The 25875-nt window shown below is 41.5% G+C and overlaps 1 long non-coding RNA gene across 3 annotated transcripts in view; it reads left to right on the forward strand.

Moving 5' to 3' along the window:
- Positions 1-25875, forward strand: part of LOC143267994 (uncharacterized) — a 65348-nt gene that overhangs the window by 13794 nt on the left and 25679 nt on the right. Inside the window, exon 3 of one of the 3 annotated variants that reach the window (XR_013043577.1) lies at positions 11247-11581. The exons of the other annotated variants lie outside the window; for them this stretch is intronic. This is a non-coding gene — a long non-coding RNA (uncharacterized LOC143267994). Of the gene's footprint in view, positions 1-11246; positions 11582-25875 lie in introns of those variants that run through there. 3 annotated transcript variants of the gene reach the window in all.

Consider the following 25875-nt stretch of genomic DNA (forward strand, 5'->3'; position numbering starts at 1 on the left):
GCCTCCACTCCTATGGGTGATACCCAGGAAATCAGATCCCCCTCTTGGGCTTCTTAGTATCATTAATACAAATAAAAAAAAATAGGAACAGAGTCAAACAGAAGCTCAAGGACAATTTTATTAGTATGTAGAAGAAAAGCCCCAGAGCAGGCAGGTTTAAAATCTCTGGCAGCTGCCCAGAGGAGGAAGATAGGGAAGAAAAGAGAAAGCCATACCATTTGAGTTAAGGGTAGCCACATGTCAGGAAGCAGCGCTGTAGGAAAGAGTAAAGAGACCCAAAGTGCCATAGAAAGTATACTTAAACTCTGGGTAGTATCTGAAAGGAAGAACCAGAGTGAATGAATGAATAAACAAACAAACAAATAAAAATAAAAAGGTGGGCCGACATAGCTGAACTTAATTGCAGCTAGTAAGGAATGCAATGTGGAGGATTCTGAGGAGGAAAATTACAGTGTCTCAGTGAAGAGCTAATTATTCCTATCTCTTTAAAGTTTAAGGTGTGCCTTCCTGAGGATGGCTATGGCTGGCCAGTCCAGCTGAATTAACTCTTAAAGGAGGAGACTGGCAGTTTTCCACAAAAGGTAGATTCTATTGTTTTGGCAAAAGCTTTCCTTTGAAGGGCCCTCAGTACTAGTCCAGCACTGAGCCCTTGCTGGACCCAGTCATTTCACTGAAGTCTCTCCTGCTTTGCCCATTTGTGTTACAACCTTAGGCATTTGCCCAAGCCCAAGACTGAAGTAGGTGATAAGCTCTTGCTGGACAGATATACTGGAAGCAGAACCATTAGGAGGCCACCAACCACCCAAATCCTGTTCTAGAGCTTTCTGCACCTATGTTGTGCACCTGAATTTGCATAGGTACTCTGACTGTAGCATTGAGGACATTGTTAACCTGTTCATGTCCAGCAGACCCACTGCACTGCCAAATTTATCAAAAAGCCACTATCCTAGAACACTGTACCCAAGCTAGGCAATGTGGTTATAACTGGGAACACACAAAAGCTAGCAATTCATTTGTCATTCTTTTCCACACTGAGGAAGGAACTGGGGCCTTATACAAATTGTACAGATGCCTACCCGAGACTCACCCCAAGTCCAGCATGAGAGAGATCTGGGTACATTCAAGTTAAATTTGGGGCTTTGAATTAAAGTAAACATAATTCATTTTCAAGGACCACAAAGTAAAAGTATTTAATGTAGAAGAAATTGTTCCTTGAGCTATCAACAAACGCCTTCACACTAATGTTTCAAGTCAGTGGTCATCATATCTGTGAGCCTTAGGCTCCAAGCCAATATTCATTTCCCCCAAATCTTTCTTATGTGGAAGGCTGGTATTTGATTAAAATTAATATTGAATAAAGAGACCTCAGTTCTGTTATTAACTCTGGCAATTCCTTTCTTGAGACTTGCCTTGTAATGAAGCATCCATATAGGGATGCCTGTTTGGTGTTCCTCTCCTAGACCTACTTCCTCCCCCTTTCCCCCTTTGTATGCTTCTCTATTGTCTCTCTCTCTCTCTCTCTCTCTCTCTCTCTCTCTCTCTCTCTCTCTGCCTTTTGATTATAGTGTGATGCTCTTCTTCTATGAAGCGTAACTTGCTGGTGGCTAGTTTTATGTCAGCTTGACACAAGCTAGAGTTATCTGTAAAAAAGGACTTTCCATTGAAAAAAAAATGCTTCCAGATGATTTGATTGTAGGCAAATCTGTAGGACCTTTTATTGACTATTGATTGATATAGGAAGGCTCAGCCTACTGCAGGGTGGAGTCTCCACTGGGCAGGTTGTCCTGAGTAGTATTATAAAAACAGAGCAAGTCATGCAGAGTAAGCCAGTAAGCAGCATTCTCCAAGGCCTTGCTTCAGTTCCTGCCCGCAGGTTCCTGCATTGACTCCTTCAGTGATTGAGTGTGACCTAAGAGTTGTAAGTTGAAATAAACCTTTTCCTTCCCCAAATTGCTTTTGCAAGATGTTTTGTTATACCAGTAAAAAACCCTGAGTGAAACACACACCTTCCATGAGGGCCATCAAATATATCCACACAGATAAAATACATCATAACAGATTAAAATGGCTAATCAGAGAGAGAGAGAGAGACAGACAGACAGACAGACAGACAGACAGAGAGCTGAGACTTTAAGACAAGCTAGGTAGGTAGGTGTGTTCTTCAGCAAAGCAAGACTTTTGCCCTTTGTGTGCCCATAAAATTACTTTGTAAAAATTGACTCAAGCTGGTCATAAGGATAGATACCTTTTCTCAGCTACATCAGAGGCTAAAGTTAGAGATGGCCTGAGTCCAGGTGTTCAAGGCCAGCCTGGATAACATAGCAAGACTGTCTCAAAAAAACTATTTTCACTGTTTAATCAGTAAGGATGGTGAGGGAAGTCGGAAATAAAATGAAAACATGCACACACACACACACACACACACACACACACACACACAAATTCTGTCTAAATAGTTGTTAGTCAACAAAAACGACCTCTGCTCTGTTCCATTAATAGAATTTTGAAACCTTTTCAATAAACTCCATTCTTACAACCACAACAGAAAAAAATCAGTCCCACTGCTCTCTTCCAAAATAGCTTCAGATCTGTTTCCCTATATGTGATCCCAGGAAGGAAGATGGGGTGGGCAGAAGGAATAAGAATGAGAGCAGGGGAGAGAGCAAGAGAAGAGAGGAAGGAATGTATCTGTTTTCTTTAGAAGAAAAGACGCTTTTCCCTCTTAGGATCTTGTGCCCTTTAAGTACTCAACACCCCTAAGCATTTGAAGTCAGGAAGAGGGATTTGGGAGCCTTATTGTCCTGCACATTTTAGCATATTCCCCTAATCTTACTTAATCAGACAACCCAGAGAGCAAGCCTGACTACTCCCACAAGAGCATTTGCGGCCCTCATTTCTATGATGTGGCTTGTTGACAAATACTTCCTGCCGTCTGGGGCCTTGAGCAGCTTTTGTGTTCCACCTGGGACTGCTCTCTGAAACCAGGTCACTCTGAAAAGCTGTAGGGTATCTTGTAAACACTTCAGGCCAGCAGTCTGTGGCCTGATAAAGAACAGAAGCGCCATTCCAGGGAACTCCTGAGGAATTTCTCCTGTTCTGGAAGAGGATGGATAGCCATGTGAGCCTCTGGAAGAACAAAAAGACACGCCCTTTTGAAGACAACAGGAAGGTCCATTCTTGAAAGGCCTTCTGAGAATGTCTGCTCCAGGCACAGCTTGGCTGGTGATTGAGTAGATGAAGACAGGGTACTGTGTTCCCTAAGATTTCCTAAGGGCGAAAAGTCAGGGGGCATAAAATAGAACTGCTAATCTTTTTTTCCCCTCTATATGGATTTATTAGTTCTTGAAGAGTATACCTAAAGAACAAAGAGTAAGGCTATGTGTTTGTTTTCCTAGCAGGAAAATAAGGGCTGCACGGAGGCTTTGTTTATGTGTATGTGCTTTGTGGGAACAAGAGCTTCGTGGCCACTTGGATGATGTGAGAACCTCAGACAGTCTACACCCAACACCAGATGAGGAGACGGAAAACATGGCACATGTATAAAGTGGAATACACAAAGAATTGAGTTTCAGACAATCTGCACCCATCACCAGATGAAGAGACACAGAAAACGTGGCACATGTACACAATGGGATACACAAAGAAGTAAGTTTTGTCATTCATGGCAATGTAGATGAGAGGGTCTTTCATGATCTAGTATCCTTATATGGCAGACATGACCAAAGAACACAGACAATAAGCACAGAATTACCCTGGGGGACCATCTCAACACAGCCCCACAAGATGGCAGAAGAAATGTTTGAGAGGCCTTTATGATTTTTATGAGTGTATTTTAGTTTCACCATACCCAAAATACCTGACAGAAGCAACATACAAAACAGAAGGTTTGCTTTTGCTTAAAGTTCTAGAATCTGAGGTCCATGACATGTTAGAGTGCATGCCACCAGGCATGATGCCACCAGGTACATGGGACTGAGGTTCCTCACGTGATGGTAGAACAAGAAACATAAATATGGGGTTAGAATCAGATGTAGTCTTCAAAGTCCACCCCTAATAGCATACTTCCAGCAGATGGGCCATACCAAGAAGTGGGACCACCAGCTAGCATCGTCAACTGGGGAACAATTGTTTACACATGAGCCTGTAGGGGGACAGGTCAGACTCAAACTATAATGATGACAATCTCATAATCAAAATTTCTAAACACAAAGAAGTTTCTGTCATGAATGATTAGCAAATAGAAACAATAAATCCCAGGAAATTTAAGTAATAAAACAATAAGAATGACATGAATTATAAAAATTATTAGATTATTAAAAGGTAAAGAGTTTCTATAAGAAAGATAAGTCACTTTAATCCCAGCACTCAGGAGGCAGAGGCAGGCATATCCCTGTGAGTTTGAGCCCAGTCTGGTCTATCTACAAAGCAAGTTCCAGGACAGCTAGAGTTGTTACACAGAGAAACCCTGTCTCAAAACATTAATTTTAAAAAAAAGAAAAGAAAATTTATTTTAAAGGAAAATAGGTAGCTGAGAAAAAAATTTAAATTTCAGAGAAGAACAATAGCAATAGTTACTAGAATTAATAATTTTAATAAGTAGGATATTATTACTAATAACATTAATAATAATTCATATTTGCTTACAACTCACATTAGATATAAGTGAAGAAGAAATGCGTATTTGAAGAAGTCAGACCGAAAGGGGAATGACACGAAAGCATTACTGAGAGACAAAAGATGCTGTTCAAAGCCACTCACACAGGCAGGTCCTGCCTACCAATACCATCCTGACATCTTGACTACAGAGTACTGATTTGTTTGGGGTGACATTATTCCCACTAGAAAACAAAAAAAGATTTCCTTGTTTCCCAGGGCAAAATGGTTACCCAGATGACATAGTTATGTCCAATAAAATAGATGCAGCAATTTCCAAGTCAAGTTTTGGAAGTTCATCTCTTTCCTTCCCAGTTCTCTGTGTGGAACATGGACAGAGTACAAATGTTGGAGTTGCTATACAAAAAGGAGGGAGCTAAGAGGTCTTCAGGCTGTGAGAAAACATAAATAAATAAATTAATAAAGAAACAAATCTCTCTTATTTATTCAGTTCACACTAAGTTGTGTTTTCTATGTGATGTGGCTGCATGTAATGCCTTTAGTTGATAAGCTGTATAAGAGGAGTATGACAGGGGAAGACAGAAGCAGAGTGAGATAATATTTAAGTAGAAAGTCCCTAAGAAACTTCCAAATCAAATGAAAACACTCCAAATGAAGAGTCTCCTCCTTTCAACCAGAAAGTTTAAAAATAAATCTGTGCTGAGACACACTCAAAACGCTAACAGGCGAGAGGAAATCATAAAACTACCCACAAAGAAAACATGCTCAGATTAAAAGCAGATTCCTCCTCAGAAGGAGGCCAGAGACAATGGAATAATTTCTTCGTGTTGAGAGGAAATCATTGCTGGACAAAGTTTTATACTTAGCTAATTATTGTTTAAAAGGAAGAGAAAGACTCTCAGATAAAGAATTTGTTGTCACAGACCTACAATAAAATGTGTTGGTCAGGAGGAAGACTAGAGGCCCAGCCAACAAGACACCACGGAGCATGTGCATAAACCTGAGCAGCCAGTCTGCTAAATGTCCAGGGCCAGTTTGTAATAGAAAGATTGTCTGGAAGGAAAGATGCAAAGCACTGTCAGGTGCCAATTTTTTTAAGCTCTAGACTCTATTATTTTACACACAGACCTCCAAGCCTGTCTCCATTCATTTCCTATTAAGCACACTTTCCCATCACACAGAGAACAATGGACTTTCCTTGTGTTTCTTGGAGTTCCCTGGAAATCTCTGATAATTGACATGATTTTTTTTTAACTTTTTATTGATTCTTTGTGGATTTTACATCAAGCATCCTGATCCCACTCATCTCCACATCCCATTCCTTCTGCCTTCTGTCCTTGCAACCCACCCCCCAAAAAATTAAAAAGTGAAACCAACCAAGAAACAAACCAAACCAAAAAAGAAATCTCTCAGAGTGGAAGCTGTAGTGTGGCCCAGTGAGTCATACAGTATACCGTTTAGACCATAAAGTTTTCCTTCTAAGTGTTCACTGCAATGAGTCACTGGTCTAGTACGAGGCCTCTGTTTCTGTTACACTATTGATATTGGTCCTTCACTGGACTGGTCTTGATCCTATTGTTGCCTTGTGGCATGGAGATCATGGAGCTTTGAGTCTGCAGATCTGTTCCCTTCACATGCTACAGTGTTTATATATGAGGTGGATATTGGGATGGGCTATCTTGTTGTCCTGGTTCTGGGCCTGTGTGGTAGCTCGGTTGGTCACCCTGCCAGCTTTCCTTCATTGTCGCACCCAGGCAAGCTCTCCAGCACTTCCCGGGCTACTTCACCCAATGTAGTAGACAACAAGGAACTGGGCCAGTTCTCCTGCTCTTACACCTCAGGTTCAGCCCACTGGCACTCACACCACCATGGCTAGCTCTACTGTTTTGCCTAAGCAAGGTGCAGGACCTGGTCTCCAGATTGGTGCACTTGGTTAGGGGTTGTAGATGGAGAGTTTCTCTTTGGGTCCTGCCAAGCCCCGCAGTCCTGCAGCCCACTTATAAAATAATCACTCAGATGCTTATATTACTTATAAACTGTATAAGTAATACAGCTTCGTGCTATCTAGTTCTTTTATCTTAAATTAACCCATTTCTATAAATCTATACCATGCCATGTGGCTTGTGGCTTACTGGTATACATACATCATGTTTCTCATCCTGGTGACTAGCAGCATCTCTCTGCCTCAGCTTTTCACTTCCCAGCCTTCTTCTCTCTCTTTGTCCCGCCTATACTTTTTGCCTGGCTATTGGCCAATCAGCACTTTATTTATTAACTAATCAGAGAAACACACTCAGAGCACACAGAATATCCCACAGCAAGGGGCAGGGCCAGCTCTTCTGTTCTCATGTCCCCAAGGCTGGCTTTCCTGCCTGTCCCAGGTGACAAGGGGTGGGAGAGGAGGGCATATTTCCCTTATGTTTGCCACCAGTGACAAAGGAGGGAAAGGGTGGGGCAGCTCCCCTGTTCTCACACCCACAGGCCCAGCTTACCTGTGCCCCCACCATCAGGGTCAGCTCTAGTGTGCTGCCCAGGCAAGATGCCATGCCTACTCTCTGGTGTGCTGAAGCTGGTGAGGGGCAGGACCTGTTCTCCCACTCTCATGGCCCCAGGGTCAGCTGTCTCACCTGCTGCAGGTAGCAAGGGACAAGGGGAGGGATGGCTTCTTTTTCTCACCCATGCTACCACATAGCAGACAATGGGGTGGGGGTAGGGAACTGATAAGATTTTACTTTACAATTTCAGGCAGGAAAGGAATATATTTAGTTTGTATAGCATAAGCAATTTGTTCAAATGCCTACCTGATCCCATTTATTCACCAAATGCCACCTCCCCCTTGAACATTACCATTCTCACCATCTCACCTCCATTCTGTCAAGGTTTCTTTCACTTTCCCAACACTAAGACAGAAATGAGCTAGCCCTGCCCCTAACCAAGTACACAGGGAAGAGTACTGAATTTCATTAGGACAAGTGTTGCCATCATAGCACCTAAGAGTGTACATTGACAGTGTGTAATAATTTAAGAAGCCATTTAGTTCTATTTGTTTGATATTCTCCCTTTGTGTTGAGATTTACTTAATTGACTTTCCTTAAACAAATAAATCATCCAATTCTAATCATGTAATATTAAAAACTCTTCCTAGGTTTTCAAAAATTGAAATTTTGAAGTAAGGGAGAAATATTTTGCTTTTCTTTTTTTAATTTTGCTTTCCTTATGATTGATTTTCTTTAGTCTAACTATTTAAAAAGACATCTATGAATTTCTCTGACATTTGTCAGAAAATTCTCAACCCCAAATCCAGACCAAGTCTAGCAACTTTGCACAGAATTTGATAACCTTGCATTACAAATTTCTTCTTTCTCCTTCCCAGATTAGAGACTTTGAATTATTGAACTCATTAGAGAAATATACTAGGAGTTGACAAAATATTCCTGAGAGGAAGACACACATACACACACACACACCACCACCACCACCACCAACAACAACAACAACAACAACAACAAGTTATTCCTTTCCATCCTACACAGCATGGGAACAGAACCTATTCCCCAATGCACCAGCTCCTAGTGGTCACATTCTTTCTCAAGCCTGGTTGATGAGGTGGTCTGGGAAGCATTCTGACTGGGAGGGATCACATTGCTGAAAGGCATGCAAAAAGGAATGTGGTTTCCAAAAGGTTTCCAGCAAGTACATGAGAATGAGGCTCTTGAAAGAGCCTCAAACTGGAACTTCCCCTTCTGAGAAACACTTCCAGTCCCCACAGAGCCAAGTGTAATAACAGTCCTGACATTATTACGGAGGAAAAAATCATTCATGCAAACTTAATGCTGTAATTTGGATATTTATAAGCCATACCCGCTTTGCAACTTTACAGTTCCTAGGTCCAAAATGGAGCCCACAGAAAAGCAGGACCACGAGTCAAAGTCATAAGGCAGTTAAGGTCCAGTTTTTGAGGGTGTCAGGCAAGAATAGCTATTTTTAAGTGTTTTGAGGTGATTTAAAAAACTTTGCCTCTTTTTTTCTACATGATATACATATATATACATATCACATACACACACACATTATATATATATATATATACATATCACATTGTTTTTTACAAAAATTTTCCCCTTTGACCACAAGATAGAGTTCCAGACATGGACAAAGAGCCCCTGTAACCAAAGCTCATGGTTAGGGGAATTTAATACAATAATCATGTGTTCAGGACAAGGTTTTGCAACTGCAGCTCTTTTTTTTTCCTTTGAGTGGATCTGCTTTATTTAGAATGAGCCAGTGGCTCCCATTAGCCCCCATGGCCTCCCACCAGGCCCATGTGTCATCAGTTATGCTTGGACTGACTTCCTCAGTGGTCACAGACAGAATGCTACTTCAGCAGACTCCATCTCATGCATTGACATGGCAGTTCCTGTGTAACAACATGACGATTATTTTAAAGACTGTAATAGAATGTATATAACATAAAACTTATCATTTTAGCTATTGCTACGGACATGGTTCAGTGGCATTAAATACATTTGAATTGCTGTACAGACAGCCATCACTCTACCCATCTTCAGAGCCACTAAAACCCTTTCCCTGTCAAGCACAAGGCCTGTCTCCCTCTTCCTCTGGTCCTTGGCAATCACCGCTGTTTTCTGTTCATAAATCTCCTGTTGAAGATGCTCCATCTAAGTGCGGGTTGTGTATCATTTGGACTTTTTCATCTGGAATATTTCAGTCAGCCTGACAGCTCATGTTCACTCAAGTTGTAGCATGTGTCTGAATTTATTTCCTTTTTAAAGTTGAATAATATGCTATTTTGTTTATTCATCCACCCACCATTTATACACTTAGGTTGTTTCCATCATTTGCTATTGTGAGTAATGATTCTATGAACATGTACAAATATCTGAGTCACAGAAAGAATTATGGCTCATGTGATGAATCTATGTAATTTCTCAAATAACTGCCATATTCTTTTCACTGCATTTGTGTCATTTCGCTTCTCCACCAGCTACCATCAGCATTCCATTTCCATATCTTCACTAATGCTTGCCATTTCTAGGTTGTTGGGTTTTTTCTTTCTTTTTAATTTTAAGGTATGTGTGAGTACTGGCACACACGTGACTTGGCATGTGTGTGGAAGTCAGAGGACAACACCAAGTGTTGGTCCTTCCTTTTCAATGAATGAGACCAGATCTCTGGGTGCTTCCTGCTGAGCTGCATACAGGCTAGCTGGCTGGGGATGCTCATTCTCTAACACTAACCTCTTCATAGGAGAAGAGCACTGTGATTCACAAGCTCTGGTGCCTGGTTTTAACAGGTGCCTGCATTCAAACTCAGATCCTCAGACTTGTGTAGCAAGTGCTTTATCCACACAGCTTCTGATATGTAGCAATAGGGAGCATTTTTTCACATACATTGGCTATAAATATTATCTATTCAAGTCTTTTACCTGTTTTAAAACTAGGCCATTGGTTATAGAATTATTTTCTCTTTAGGTGACTGCTTTTGGAGCCAAATCAAGAGATTATTGTCCAATCCAACCATGAAGTTTACTCCCTATCTTTTCTATCAAAATATGTTTCAGTTAATTTTCAATGAGATATGGAGTACAACATAATTCTACTGTACACGCAGGCCCCATTTCTCTAGCACTCTTTGTTGAACAAAATGTCCTTTATCTTTTGAAAGGTCTTGATGCCGTTGCTGCAAGTATTTAGGCCTTATGTGGGGATTTATCTCTGCATTTTTGAACATATTCTATTTGTCCATGTGGGTGTCTGTCTGTAAGCTCACACCACACAGCTAGGATTATTGTAGCTTTATGATAGGCTTTGGAATCAGGAACTGTCAATGTCTCCAATCTGTACTTTTTTTCAAGGTTCTTTTTCTAACAGTTTTATGTTTCTTGAAAAATATTATTGGTGTTTTGATTGATGCTGCACTAAGTATCACTTTGAATGGAACTCTCTATTTTGCTATTAGCTATAAATTAAATTAACAAAACCAAATCTTCTAATCTATGAATATGTGACACACTTTCCTTTATTTCTGACCTAAACATGTTTTTACAATATTCATAAGTTTTCTATGGATAGATACTTGGTTACATTTTATTTCAAAGTATTTTTCTTTCTGCTGTTATTATAATGTCTATTTTTTCTTCATTTCCCCTTCAGCTTGTTTATTGTTTCTATTCAGAAGCATAGCTACATTTCTGTTTATTAGGATGACTTCCTTTTAAGTATTAAGAGATTAGGTATCACCTAATTTTAATTAGAAGCAAATTTTAAAATATGCTATAATCACTTTATTTGTTGGTATGTATATTTATTTCCTCAGAGCTTTGATGATAGAACTGTTGGAGAACAAAGAACTGAAGGAAGATTTTTTTTTAAAAAAAGCTATCCTACATGAGAACTCATATGGGACAGGCAGGGTGGCACATGCTTGTAATTCCAGAACTTGTGAGGAATAGGCAAGATGATCAGGAGTTCAAGGTCATACTCAGCTTCATAGTGAGTTTGAGGGCAGCCCGGGCTAAGTAAGATATTGCCTCAAGGGGAGGACAAAGAAAAGATAGACAAGCTGTCTCTGTTTGAGGAAATAACCATGAAAAATTCCTTTTCACTTACTAGACTACATTGTATCTCAAACTTTGTGCAGAGGCTTCTGCAAAGCATGAAGTTCATCAATAAGCTTCTAGCCTGGAAGGAAGAATCAAAAGCCACAAACAACTGTGTAAAATGTAGGATATGGGGCTGAGAGATGGTCAGTGTTAACAATACTGGCTGCTCCTCGAGAGGACTCTGATTTGATTCCCAGCCACCCATATGGCAGCTTACAACAGGCTTTTAACTCCAGTTCCAAAGGGATCTGATGCTCTCTTCTGGCCATTAGGCACTGCACACAGGTGGTGCCCAGACATCCATACACATAAAATAAAAATAAATGTGGTGGTATTATAATTATACTGAAATGTGATTTTGATTGTATGTTAATAAATAAAGTTGCCCGGGGGTCAGAGCTATTAGAGCCATAGACAGAGTGTGGCGGTGGTGGCACACGCCTTTAATCCCATAGATCTCTGTGTGTTCAGGGATACAGCCATCATTGGAGACATATGCCTTTAAGACCTGGGGGCTGTACATACAGACAGTGATGAGGCAGTCATGTTTTTGGGTTTACAACCAATGAGAAGGCAGAACAAAAGACTATGAAAAAATGGACAGACAGGAAATATGTCTCTATCGGGAAGCTAGGAGCACGCAGGAGGAAGGGTGAGATTTTAGCCCTGAGCTCTGACCCCTCGGCTTTCTCTTTTACATTGGTTCTGTGTTTCTTATTTAATAAGATGGTTGGTTACATCTACAAATAAATGTCAAACAAAACAAAAACTTAAGAAAAGTAGAATATGTTTTCTACACTATGGAAACAACAAAGTAAAAGGGAAAACTGGAGTATACTTGCCAGAGGGCTAGGGGTCACCAAGAAAACAAGGCCCTCTAAATCAATATGAACAAAGCTCATATGAACTCATAGAAAATGAGGCTGCATGCACAGGACCTGCACAGTTCTGCACCAGGTTGTCTGTGTATATATTATGGCTTCCAGTTTAGGGCTCTTCTGGGATTCCTGTGTGTGTGAAGGAGAGGGTATCTGATTCTTGTGTCTTCTCTTAGATTCTTTTCCTCTTGTTGGTTTTTCTTATCCAGCTTTGGCTTGGTAGTTTTTGTTTTATTTTATTTAAAAAAAAAATGAATGAATGAATGTAAACCTAGCCACTAGGGTTAACAACTTAACTGTTTTGCCTGTTGAGTGAGGGAAAATCAGCTTTCTGCAATAGAGTAACACTGGGTACATCAACCACTCCAGGGCAGGCCTCATGTTCAGCAGTACTTAACCAACATATAATGGACTCCACAGTTTTTTGCTTGCTTTTATTTGGTTACAGTTTGGTGTTTTGTTTTTTGTTTGATTGTTTTTTTGTTTTTTTGGGGGGGTTGTATTTGTGGTAGTATTGTGTTCCCCAAAATATTGTGCACCCTAATAAACTTATCTGGGGTCAGAGACAGAACAGCCACTAGATACAAAGGCTAGAAAATGGTGCACTCACACCTTTAATCCTAGCACTCCAGAGGTAGAAATCCCTCTGGATCTCTGTGAGTTCAAGGCCACATTGGAAATGGCCAGGCATGGTGACACATGCCTTTGATCCCAGAAAGCGAGCCTTTAATCCCAGGGAGTGGTGGTAGAAAGCAGAAAGATATATAAGGCGTGAGGACCAGAAACCAGAAGCATTTGGCTGGTTAAGCTTTTAGGCTTCTAGCAGCACAGTTCAGCTGAGAGCCATTTGGATATGAGGACACAGAGGCTACCATTCTGAGGAAACAAGACTAGCTGAGAAGTTGGCCAGGTGAGGTTAGCTGTGGCTTGTTCTGTCTCTCTCAGCTTCACCCCAATACTTGGCTCTGGGTTTGATTTTATTAATAAGACTCTTTAAGATTCCTGCTACATGTATTAGAGTCACAGAAATTATGGAATATATATATATATATATATATATATATATATATATATATATATATATATAGAGAGAGAGAGAGAGAGAGAGAGAGAGAGAGAAGGAGAGAGAGAGAGAGCGATATCACCAAGAGCTGCCCTAAAGAATCTCGTATACTCCAGACATAATCTTTCTTACCTCCATTGTAGAGAGGCAATCCAATTTCCCAAAGGTAATCTGGACATTTCACCCCTCCTAACACTGTTATTCCTTCATAGCCTGTCGGTTTAAGGGCATTAGAAGCCCAAAGTGACTAGGGAAAGTCTTAAGTTTTCAGTTCAATAAAATGTTTGTTGTGGCTCCTAGCAGGAGCACTCTCCCCTCTGGAACCAAAAATCCCATCAGAATGTAGGGTTGCAGAAACAGGAAGCAAAAACTTTCCTTAATCCAGCGCCTTAGACCTCTCAGCCACGCTACCAATGCAAAAAACTTTCCTAGTGGGTCACTAAGGGTGATGATAGTGAGTGGAAATATTCCCTTTTCCACCCCTTGATTCCTGAACCCATGGATCCTGGCTATGGGAGAAATAGTACCATATAGTGGATGCTTATTCAAAGCATATACAGCCTTCTGGAGAAATCTGCACCAGCCCTCCATGCTGCTGCCGCCTAACTGGAGCTGTAACTATATCTTCAAAAGGCCATTCCATCTTTCTATCAGGCCAGCTGTTTCATGATGGTGGGGAACATGGTAAGACCAGTGGATTCCATGATCATGGGCCCACTCTCACTTCTCTGTCTGTGAAGTGAGTTCCCTAGTCAGAAGCAATACTGTGTGGAATATCATGTTGGTGGATAAGACATTCTATAAGTCCACAGATGGTTGTTCTAGCAGAAGCACTACATTCAAAAAAGGTAAATCCATAACCAGAATAAGTATCTACTCCAGTAAGGACAAAGCATTGTCCTTTCCACTGAGGAAGTAGCTTAAAGTAGTCAACCTGCCACCAGGTTGCTGGCGGGTCACCCCGGGGAATGGTGCCATATCTGGGGCTCAGGGTTGGTCTCTGATACTGGCAGATCTGGAATTTAGCAGCAGCTGTAACCAGGTCAGTCTTGGTAAGTGGAAGTTCATGTTGTTGAGCCCATGTATAACCCCTGTCTCAGCCACCATTACCACTTTGTTCATCAGTCCATTGGGCAATGTCAGAAATGGCTGGGGAAAGAAGCTGACAGTCCACAGAATGAGTCATCCTATCTACTTGATTATTGAACTCCTCCTCAGATGAAGTCACCTTTTGGTGAGCATCTACATGGAACACAAGTATCTTCACATCCTTTGCCCATTTGTAGAGATCTAGCCACATACTTCTTCCCCAAATATCTTTCTTACCAATTTCTCAATCATGCCCTTTCCAAGTCCCTGAGCATCCAGCCAATCCACTGGCTACAGCCCATGAATCAGTGAATAATCAAGTATCTGGCCATTTCTCCTTCCAAACAAACTATAATACCAAATGTACTGCCTAAAGTTCTGCCCACTATGAAGATTTCCCTTCACCAGTATCTTTCAGGATTGTCCAGAAAGGGGTTGTAATGCTATAGCTGTCCACTTTCTGGGTGGTGCCTGCATAATGTGCAGAACCATCAGTAAACCAGGCCCTAGTTTTCTCTTCCTAAGTCAGCCAATCAAAAGGAACACCTCATGAGGCTATAGGTGAATACTTGTCAGCAGATAGCATTGTAACAGGAGCATAAACCATAGGCACTTGCACAAATTATTCATGTCGCTTGCTTATGCCTTCAGGACCTGCTCAGGCCCAATCTCATATATACCACTTCCATTTGCTAATAGATTGCTGCTGTGCATGTCCTCATTTATGAATTGGTGTGTCAGATAACACCCAGCTCATGATGGACAGTTCAGGCCACATGGTAACTTGGTGGCTAATTGTCAAATGTCCAGTTTCCACTAAGGCCCAACAGCAGGCCAAGAGTTGTCTTTCAAAGGGAGGAGAATTCTCTGCAGATGATGGTAGAGCCTTGCTCCAACATCCCAAGTGTCTCTTCTGTGATTCACCTATAGGGGCCTGCCAAAGGCTCCAACCAGCATCCCTATCTGTCACTGACACCTCAAGTATTATTGGGTCTCCTGGACCATACGGTCCAAGTGGTAGAGCAGCCTGTGCAGCAGCCTGGACCTGCTGAAGAGCCTTCTCCTGTTCCAGACCCCACACAAAGCTAGCAGCTTTCTGAGTCATTTGGAATATAGGTTGGATATATAGGATAGGGAATTTGTTGTCTCCAGAATCCGAACAGGCCCAGTAAACATTGTGCTTCTTTCTTGGTGGTTGGAGGGGCCAACAACTTATCCTTTACCTTATACTGAATATGTCTGTAGGCCCCACACCACTGGACTCCTAAGAATTTCACTGAGTAGAAGGTCCTTGAATTTTGGTTGGATTTATTTCCCATCCTCTGATACCCATATTTATTACCAATGAATTCAAAGTGGTTGCTATCTCCTGCTCATTTTGTCCAATCAGCATAATATCATCAATCAATATGGTGTACCAATATAATATTTCATGGAAGAGACAGACAAACAAGATCACTTCTAAGTGAGTTATGATACAGGGCAGGAGAGTTAATATATCCCTGAGGCAAAAGTGTGAAGGCATACAATTGGCCTTGCTAACTCAAAGCAAATTGCTTCTGATGGTCCTTATGGAGAGGTACCAAGAAAAAGGCATTTGCTAAATTAGTAGTTGCATACCATGTACCAGAAGATGTGTTAATTTGTGTAAGAAAGGACACTACATCTGGTACAGCAGCTTCAATTGGAGTTTTCTGTAGTCAATTGTCATTCTCCATGATCTGTCTTCTGCACTAGACAGATAAGAGAGTTAAAGGAAGATGTGGTGGGAACTACCACACCTACATCTTTCAAGTCCTTGATGGTGGCACTAATTTCTGCAGTTTCTCCAAAGATGCAATACTATTTCTGATTCACTATTTTCTTTGGCAAAGGCAACTCTAGATGTTTCCATGTAGTCTTTCCAACCATAATAGCCCTCACTCCACAAGTCAGGGAACCAAAGTGAGAATTGTGCCATCTTCTAAGTATATCAATCAAAATTATATATTCTGGAACTGAGGAAATAACCATAGGATGAGTTTGGGACCTACTAGACTTACTGTGAGTCAGATACCAGTCAAAACTCCATTAATTACCTGGTCTCCATAAGCCACTACTTCAACTGGAGGGCCACAATGTTTCTTGAGATCTCCCAGAATCAGTGTCAATTCAGAATAAATATTCAACAAACCCCAGAAAGATTGTTTCAGTCCTTTCCCCCAGTGTACAGTTACCTTTGTAAAAGACCTTAAATCTCTCTGGGGAAGAACTGAAGAAAGGCTAATTGTAAAACTCTTAGGTATTTTACAGGGTCCTTCCTCGGGGGAACCTGGCAATCCCTTCATTCAAGGGGTTCTGTGTCTGCAAACTAGCTCAAGTCTGGAAATTGATTCATGGGCCAAGACTGTCTTTTGCCATGATCCAATTCAGCCTTTCTTTTCATTTGTTAGAGAATTTTTTTGGCTTATACAGATCAAACACAAATGCAGTAGGTTTCTTACATCTTCTATTTCATGCTTGAAACCCCACGATTGATTATCCAGTCCCAAAAGTCAATACAAGTCATTGACTTGTGCTGACCATTACAGGGCAGGCCATTATGAATATTGTCTTGTCTATGTTACCCATTGTGCATTATGATAATTATGATCACCTTGCCTCTTGTGATCCAATTCTGCCACCTGGCCCCTGTTACCTCAGGCCCAATTAAACCCATTGCATTTAGTTTGTCCAAATGAGCATCATCATCTCCAATCTTAAGGTCTGGCACAAGGAAAAGGGTGACAACAAAACTCTTTAAATGTGCCCCTCTCACCATTTTGCATCTTATAGGATTTGTGAAGGGCATGTCTTCTGGGCCTTCCCATTGTGGAGGATTGGGTTTTACAGTACCAAGTCTAGCATTGCAATTTCCCTGAGCCTTAAAAATCCCTCCATCAACACTAAGGCAAAAGACAGCAGGCATCTCCAGCTCCTTTTCAGTAGGCCATCTTTTGATAAACGCTTGGGCCCACAGACCTTTGACACCTTTCCTACCTGTATGATCTTCCATATTAAACCTAGAATCACCACCCAGAGGGCCCATATCAATAAATTCAGCCTGATATATTTTAATGTTCCTTCCATCATTATCCCACACTCTTAAAATCCATTCCCACTGTTATTCCCTAGACTTCTGCTTGAATGAATTAGCAAAACCATTAAGCTCCTTAGTAATGTAGAGCACCTCCTCATGGACTACACTTTCTACCTCCCCTCTAGGAGCCTGCCTTGCCTTGAGTCTGGTTATAGGCCTAAAGACAGCAAGAGGTGGGCCTTGAGAGACATCAGTATTGTCTTGCCTGGCATTTCCTTCACAAAAAGTCACTGCTAGTTTAGCAGACACTGAAGGAATAATTTCCTCAGTGAAAGGTGAGAAGGAAAATATTTCAAGGGGTGGGGCTGAGGGTACAACTTCAGGTGAGATAAACCCTTGAGAATCTTAGGGTTCAAAGTTCTTAGCTTCAATAGGGTCCTGCCAAACATCCCCATCCCAAGTTATAGGATCCCATTCTTTACCAATTAATGTTCTTACTTTCACCACTGGTACCCTCTAAGGTTGTCTTGAATTTTTGCTATAATTCAGACAACCTTATAATGAGGACTTCGGTTTGATTTTCCACAACTCAAGGTCTGTGGCTTCTGGAGAGAAGTTTCTCTTCCAGGGCACACTTACAAACATTTAGACTGTTTATTTTCATCTGGAGCTAATCAGTTTTATCACTAAGTTCATTGTTGTCCTTCACCATATTCTAAAGTTGGTTAATTTTATATTGTAGCTCAGTTCTAGTCTTTATCAATTTTTCCAGAGATACTAAGAGCAACCAACCAGCAGCATCATTTTCCTTATTTTCCCCAAAACTATGAAAAGTTTCAAATATCAAGTCACTAAAACCAATGCCACTCATTATTGGTGAATCAAGATAATCAAAGGCATCTATCTCTTTAAGTCTGAAATATAGTTTACACCTGGGCTTTCAGTACTTTCCAAGCTTCCAGGAGAGAGTGTGACTGAAGACACTTCAGTAGTTGAAGGTGATGGTAAATTTGAAGGTGCTGGTGATTTAAAAAGTCTATTCCAGGTACTTAAAAGATTCATCCTCACACTTCTGTTTTTCTAGAACCACTCTGGTACCAAAATCTGTATTAGTCAGGATTCTCTAGTCACAAAACTTATGGTATGAATATATATATATATATATATATATATATATATATATATATATTCATGAATGTGTGTATGTGTGTGTATGCACACATACGTGCATGCATGTGTGTGTGTGTGTGTGTGTGTGTGTGTGTGTGTGTGTGTGTGTGTGTGTGTATGAATTCTTGGAATGATTTACAGACTGCAGTCCAACTAATTCAACAATGGCTACCTTTGAATGGAAAATCCAAGAATCTACAGTTGCTCCATCCCATAAGGCTGAGTGTCTCAGCTGATCTTTTGTATTTGCTAGAATCCTGAAGAAGTAGGCTCCAATGCCAGTGAAGGAATGGATGTGCTGGCCAGGCAAGGGCAAGCAGGTGAAGAAGAAGATCCCTTCCTTCTTCCATTGTCCTTATATAGGCTTCCAGCACAAGGTGTGGCCCATATTAAAGGTGTGCCTTCCAGCCTCAAGATCAGGATTAAAAGTGTGTTGTCTTCCTGCCTCAAGATCCAGATCACAAACGTACCCTCCATTTCTGGATTGTAGTTCATTCCAGATTTTGTCAAGTTGACAACCTAGAATAGCCATCACACAGGGGTATTGATTTGTTTTCTTGGTTTGGGGAGGTTTGTTGTTGTATTGGGTTTTTAATACCTTAATACCCCACAGCCTCCAGCCTCCATCTTAGTACTCACATAGCTCAACTCTTAATACCTACAGAATCTCCACTTTAACACCCACACAGCCTTCAACTTAATATCCACAGAATCTTCATCTTAACACCCACATAGCCTCCACCTTAATATCTACAGAATCTCCACCTTAACACCCACACAGCCTCCACCTTAATAACCAGACAGCCTCCACAGTCCCCTTTCTGGGGGGAGATATGTCCTGCCTACTGTTATAAATATATATATATTTTAGGGGATTGTATTTGTTGTATTTGGTTGTTGACACTGAGGGACCGGAAGGAACCAAGTGTGGAGTGGCATGACCATTTGGATATTGTGACACTGAGCATCTACTGTGTGCTGTTGCTGGTGTTGTGAACACAATCCCATTCAGTAGGGCCTACTTGCCTCAGGACACCAAGGAGTCTAGTGTGAGGAAGAAACTTTTTCAGTGACAGAAGGCAGAAACTAAATGTTCTTGGCTACCAAGTATTTCTAAACACATTAGTCAAATCTGGAGACTTTGGCTGCTGGTTGCTTAATAATGCCTGCCTACACCTTTGCTTCCCTTAAGCATTGCATTTCTCCATAGTTGCCTGTGTGAATCTGAGACTAGAATGTAAGAAAATAAGATGTTGAAGAAATCACCTCTAATTTTATTTTAGAGCTCTGAAAATGTTCATTTTGTTTGGTTAAGATAAACAAAATCAACATTATTAAATCAAATTATGACTTTTCCAAGATCACTGATTGCCAGTGTTTTCAGGGAGAACATGTACATGGTAGGGAACCAGCCTACATTCCACATATGGGGGCTGCTCTATGCATGTGTACTCAGAGAGTGTGAGAATCCAAGGATAAATGAATTCAGCACCAGGTTAATTTTAACCCACACACTCAAAATCTGAGACTGGCTAGGTCAGAAAAGACCCTGGTAGCCCTAGTCATGTTGTTCTCCTAAACAGTCTGACTGTGACTGGACAGTTGATGAGGAGTCACAGAGCACACAGTGGGTCTTCTCTTGTCTCCTTCCACCAGCCTCTGGTAACCCAGGGCAGCCTTGGGAGCAGTGCTGTCATCAGCTTTTGTCTTAAGGGTATTAAAGATCTGAAACCTTGCCTCCAGGGAACAAACACCCACTGGAATACACAGGACAGAAGGCGGCTGTCTTTCAGTAACTCTCATCTTGAACAGCCCAGCCACAGCTAATTAGGTGGGGTTGGGTAATTAAACTCATAGGCTTTGATCTTTTCTTCAGATATTTCCAGATATTCTGTGTCATTCTCCTTCAGACAACATTAACACTTCTTCCCAGTGAGCAGATGCCTCCCTTGGTGACCTTGGTCTCCCCCACCCCAAATAAGCCAGCATCCCTCAAGGGCATGGATGTAAAGTCATTCTTCACTTGCCCAGGCTGGCATCCACCCCAAAAAGCTTCATCCCTCATGTTTCTGCAGACTGTTCTGATCTTATACCTAATAGATCAGGCTTCCTGAGTATCAGAAGTTATGAGGCTGAGTCATCCACCCCTCATAGAAATTGGGTGCCTCAGACAAGAGTGGGGCACTGGCCAGATACATCCCAGCTGCACCTTGGACAGACTCATCATGTGACTCCTTTTTACAGTACCCGTCCCTAAAAGGATGAGACTCAACTAGAAAGCCCAGTACAATGGAATCTGTCATCTAAGGTGAATCTGTGAAAAATCTTTCCCAAATTACTTTATTTTTGCCTATGTCTTCCATGTATATTAAAGTACATCCATTTGTAATAATATAAAAGTTGTTATTTAAAATGTATAACAAGATACTTTCTCATGAACTTGCAAAAGTCTCACAAGCAAAGCTGAATGAGCTTGGGAAGTCTCTCAGAGATAAGAAACTAGCTCTAAATTTGTTACTTTAGTTTTTGTGGTGTTTGGAGGGTAAACCTAGAGCCTGATGCATGCTAAACAGCCGTCCAAAAGGTAAGGTGCACTCCCCACCCTCCCCTTGTATTTCTTCTTTTGAAATTTTTCTTAGGAATATATGTTATATGTTGAGCATACCCCCCAACCTACATACTCTCTTTCCTGCTTCTCCCTCCAATTACCAAATTACTTCAATTATATAGTAGATGAAGATAGAATACTGTTCCTGTTCACCAGTCCTCTACAGTCTGAAAACGACAAGCCCTTTCCTAAGGAGGATCTTGGAGGCAGCACAATTCTGTTTCCATCACCCAGGCCCCAGGGCACACTGGCGGGAAGCACACCCATAACACACAGACACACCACTGTATTCATGATGGTCTGGTTTTCAGAGCCATCCTACCCCGAGAAAAGAGGCAAAGGTCTGAGGACCCAGGCATTTCTCTTCTGGATGAGCAGAAGCATCCAGTTCCATGCCTCCTGGCAGAAGCAGCTATTTCATTGCCAGTTGCCAGCTTCTGTTGCATGACACCCCATGTGAGGCCTTACAAAATATTCAAGAGCAGTGTAGAGTTTGGAAAGAACTGGATCTTTTGAGTTCCAGGCCTTCAGTCTCTACCCCTTCTGTGCAATTACGCTGGCCAATCAAACCCTCCTGTCTCTGAGGGGGCACAGTATCCTGAAATTCAACTTCAAATGGCTGGTCAGCATGAACATTCCATCACCTCCTAGAAAAACAGCCCTTCTTCCCCTACTCAGAAAGTCAGTGAGCTCTAAGAGGAAGTGGCTACATGGGGGGTAGGGGAGGAATCGACTTAGTGAAATCAGAGCCTACTCCAGCCCTTGCTTCAGTCAATTTCCAAATCAAGCAGGAGCCTGGATGTCTGAATGTTTCTATGACTTCATCTGAGTGTACAACACAATCAGTAAATAAGACAGCCTTTGGATGTGAAGCTTCAAACAGAGGGAAGGCTGTTTCATGACTTTTCCATCTCTGATTCAGATATGGTGAAGCTCTTCTGGGATGACACTTAACAGGAAGTAGCAAACACCTCAGAAGAAACAGTCATAGAGGCTTTTCCAGGCCATTTTAGCAGTCTGTTGGAGACATTTTCACAAGTTTCTGCTGAAGACCCAAACAAGTGGATGCTTATCTGCACTAAACTAAAAACTTTGGAATTTTATACCTCACTTCTGAAAACCTTGCCGCATGCTCCAACTTGCAGCTCCCTTGGGCGCTGTCTCCTAAAGTCAGCCTCACTTTTATATACACCTGTTCCGCCCAGGCAGGGTGTTGGGAAGCCAGTGGCAACCACTCACTGCTTCCTCCTCTGACTTTGTCTGTAATTCTCCATTTCATTCTATATGGCCTGTGAAACCACCACATGTTCAAAGCAAGCCCACTGGAATGCTTCAGGGTTAGATGATCATAGGAGAGCTTTATAATAAATCCACTTAGAACAGCTCAGAACAGGTATCAGCTAGACAGACAATTAGAGCTCATGTTCTGCCAGGAAACTCTGCCAGTTTTTACCTGTTAAAGCAATTGAGAAATAGACCTGTGCTTACTGAAGAACCATACCTGTACATGCATGCATGGTGTGGGAGGCTGAGCAGGTGTTTGCAAGCCACAGTTATATCTTCAACAATGCTGTTGTCAATTTAAAAAGAATTTTGGTGCTCAAACTCCCTTACAAATGTGGAAGGAAATGAGCTCAAGAGGCTACTGGGAACACTGGTATTTCAGAATGGAAGAAAGTATTTATTTTTTTAGTGTGAATTCCACAGCTAACAAGTTCTGAAAGTTTTAGTTAGTTATTATTTTTACAGCTATCAGCCTTAGATTCTTCTATCTGACTCTTCTTTCAAATAGTACATAGAGCTAGTAAAGAAGCCCCAGAGGACACCTCTAGTCACTTCTTTACCTCCCCTGGGGGGTGGTATTTGCCCAGCAGTAGACCTTTTTCCTTATGTCCATATAAAGAGACCACTAGAGGAACAAAGAGACAAAAAAGTAATTTATTGAGTAATCTTGCTGAGAAATGAATCCTGTTTGAAGCCAAATCTAATTGCACACAGATACTAAATTAGTGGCTAGGTGATAATAGATAAAGAATGCTTTCATTATGTCACAATGTATGAGCAAGGCTCTTCAAGAGTAGGCAAAAGCTGTCTGATAATGCTCATGGAAACAGATGAAACACAAAGCATGTTTTTATAATAAAAATAATTTGCAGTTTCTTTCTCACTCCTCTAGCTCTTCCTTTCTTGTCCTAGGTTATCAGCTGCACAGTTTGGGCAAAATAGGGGATCTTTGGTTTCCCCTGCACACATGAACAGCTGCTTCCAGAAGAAATCTGAAACCTAGTTGTTAACAGACTGAGAATGCTCAGCATTCCACACAAGCCAGAGCTCAGGTGAACCCCATTCTTGTTCTCTGCTACTTTCCCAGTTCTATCAGCAAAGCCACTGTACTTAAGGAAGTTGTGGCCTGTCTATTCTTGGTGTATGGTCTGTGGTCCAGTTTATTGTGGTCAATACTGTGGTTTCTTCCTAGAGACCTGTTACATGAAAGGACCATCTCACTCAATTACATATGGCTCCTGTCAGCACTTCTCACCCCACCCTGTCCCCTAAATCTCTTCAGCCTAGGGGCTTTACTTCCCTCCCCCCAGCTTATGATGCCGTTTCAGCCCTGTGCTCTCTTGGGTGGCTCTTGTTTCTCTTGATCCTCTCCTTTTTGGTCCTCTCTTTCTTCTCCTCCTTTCTAGCTCTTCCCTTCTCTCTCTCCTTTCACGTCCTAGTTCAGTCTGGATCTTCCAAATGCCCCTCGCTGTGCCCCCTCCTACCTACAATAAAATCCTTTCCTCAACCCTACCTTGGAGTAGCCATGTCCTCATTTCATTCAAGCAGGAACTATCAACCTCGTTAACCAACCTTGACTGCTGTCCTTTGGAAATTGACTGTGTCTTTGGTTATCATTGTACTGCATGGCTTTCTAACTTTCCCAGAAAGTTTAATATTAATTAAAAAATGGCCTGTGTATTCGTAGCAACCCTGAGAGGACCTACAGTTGAGAAATCCAAGAGGATAGCTACATTATTTCCTGTAGCTTAAGACAAACATATTTATTAGCATAAAACTTAATTAGGGTCTTAAGTGGTCAGTTATAGGCAATGTTGAAAGGGAAGTATGCAAAGATACTGGTGTCTATTCCTTCCTTATATGCTTATCTCAACTCAATTCTATCTTGGACAAGCAATGTCAACTACCTTTCAGCCATCACACTCAGGCATACTGTCATCAGAGCAGCACAAAGTGTACTAGCTTCCTATTTTCTTGTCCTCATCCTACAGTTCCATGCTGTAGATAATCTACAGAAGCCCCCTTACTAAGGGAGCCAAAGTGATTAGGTTTATTCAAAATCAATAGGACTTAGTGAACATTATAAATAAACCCTTTGGAACAAAAATCTCTGTCAGCCTCCAAATCCTAACCAAATAGGGTTTGTACGTCTGGTGGGCCTTCTCACAAGTAGTTTCACAGTGTCAGTTAGTCTCAAAGGGCTTTAAAGTTTTCCATCTTTGAGGTAAGTAGGCTCATGACAGACTATCTGAATTTTGAAAGGTGCAGTGAAAACACGCTTTTGAGCCTATAGCCCTGCTGGCATTTATTGCCAGTTTCACAGTGCTCTGGATTCTTTGCAGGCATCACCACCTTTGCCCTTATGAGGCAAATGACATCTCCAGCTTAGTCTCCTGGATAAGGAAATGAGTTACTGAGGGGTGAAGTCACTGGCACTGGTGACAACAGGAAGTGGCAAATCTGACATCTGACTCCTCAGGAAGCTAAGCACTAACCCATTTTGTGGGCCCTGAGGGATTCAGGATGAACACTATAGCAGAAGTCCTGCATCTCTGGTTCCCACAAGGTAGAACACAGAGACCATGCAGATGTAAATAGGATGTTAATCATTTCAGGAAAAGCAGAAAGAACAGATTACTATGGCAACCCAAATCCTGAGGAACTGGGTAGTTTCCTTGTATGGAAGCATAAAGTGCACTCTCGGTGGGGGCGGGGGGGGGGGGGGGAGGGGAGGGAGCATACAACCAATTCATTTTCTCTAATCTGGCTTCTAATCCTTACCTGGAGCAGGTTAGATTTTAAATTAGAATACAAAGAGCTATTTACAATGCCCCAATTCTTTTTTTTTGTTTGTTTGTTTGTTTTGTTTTTCGAGACAGGCTTTCTCTGTGTAGCTTTGTGCCTTTCCTGGAACTCACTCCTTAGCCCAGGCTGCCCTCGAACTCACAGAGATCGACCTGCCTCAGTCTTCTGAGTGCTGAGATTAAAGACATGAGCCATCACCACCCAGCAACCCAAAATCTTTCATCCTTGGCTTGGTCTGATCTAAAACTCAAGAAGATCACTAGTACAAACAGCTTAATTTTTTTTTTTTTAAGAAATCTAAAAGCATCATCATTTACATTTTGCTAGGATAGTATATGTTGCTGGAGGGCTTCTCTCCAGGTTCCACCAAGCCCCACAGTCCCACAATCCACATATAAAATAATCACTCAGACGCTTATGTTACTTATAAACTGTATGGCCAAGGCAGGCTTCTTGCTAACTGCTCTTATATCTTAAATTAACCCATTTCTATAAATCTATACCTTGCCACATTGCTTGTGGCTTACCAGAGTCTTCACATGTTGCTTGTCCTGGCAGTGGCTGCAGTGTCTCTCTCTCCTTCTTCCTGTTTCCCCAATTCTCCTCTCTCCTTGTCCTGCCTATACTTCCTGTCTGGTCACTGGCCATCAGTGTTTTATTTATATAGAACGATATCCACAGCAC

Source organism: Peromyscus maniculatus, chromosome 12 (assembly GCF_049852395.1).
Source record: "Peromyscus maniculatus bairdii isolate BWxNUB_F1_BW_parent chromosome 12, HU_Pman_BW_mat_3.1, whole genome shotgun sequence".
NCBI classification, from domain to species: domain Eukaryota; kingdom Metazoa; phylum Chordata; class Mammalia; order Rodentia; family Cricetidae; genus Peromyscus; species Peromyscus maniculatus.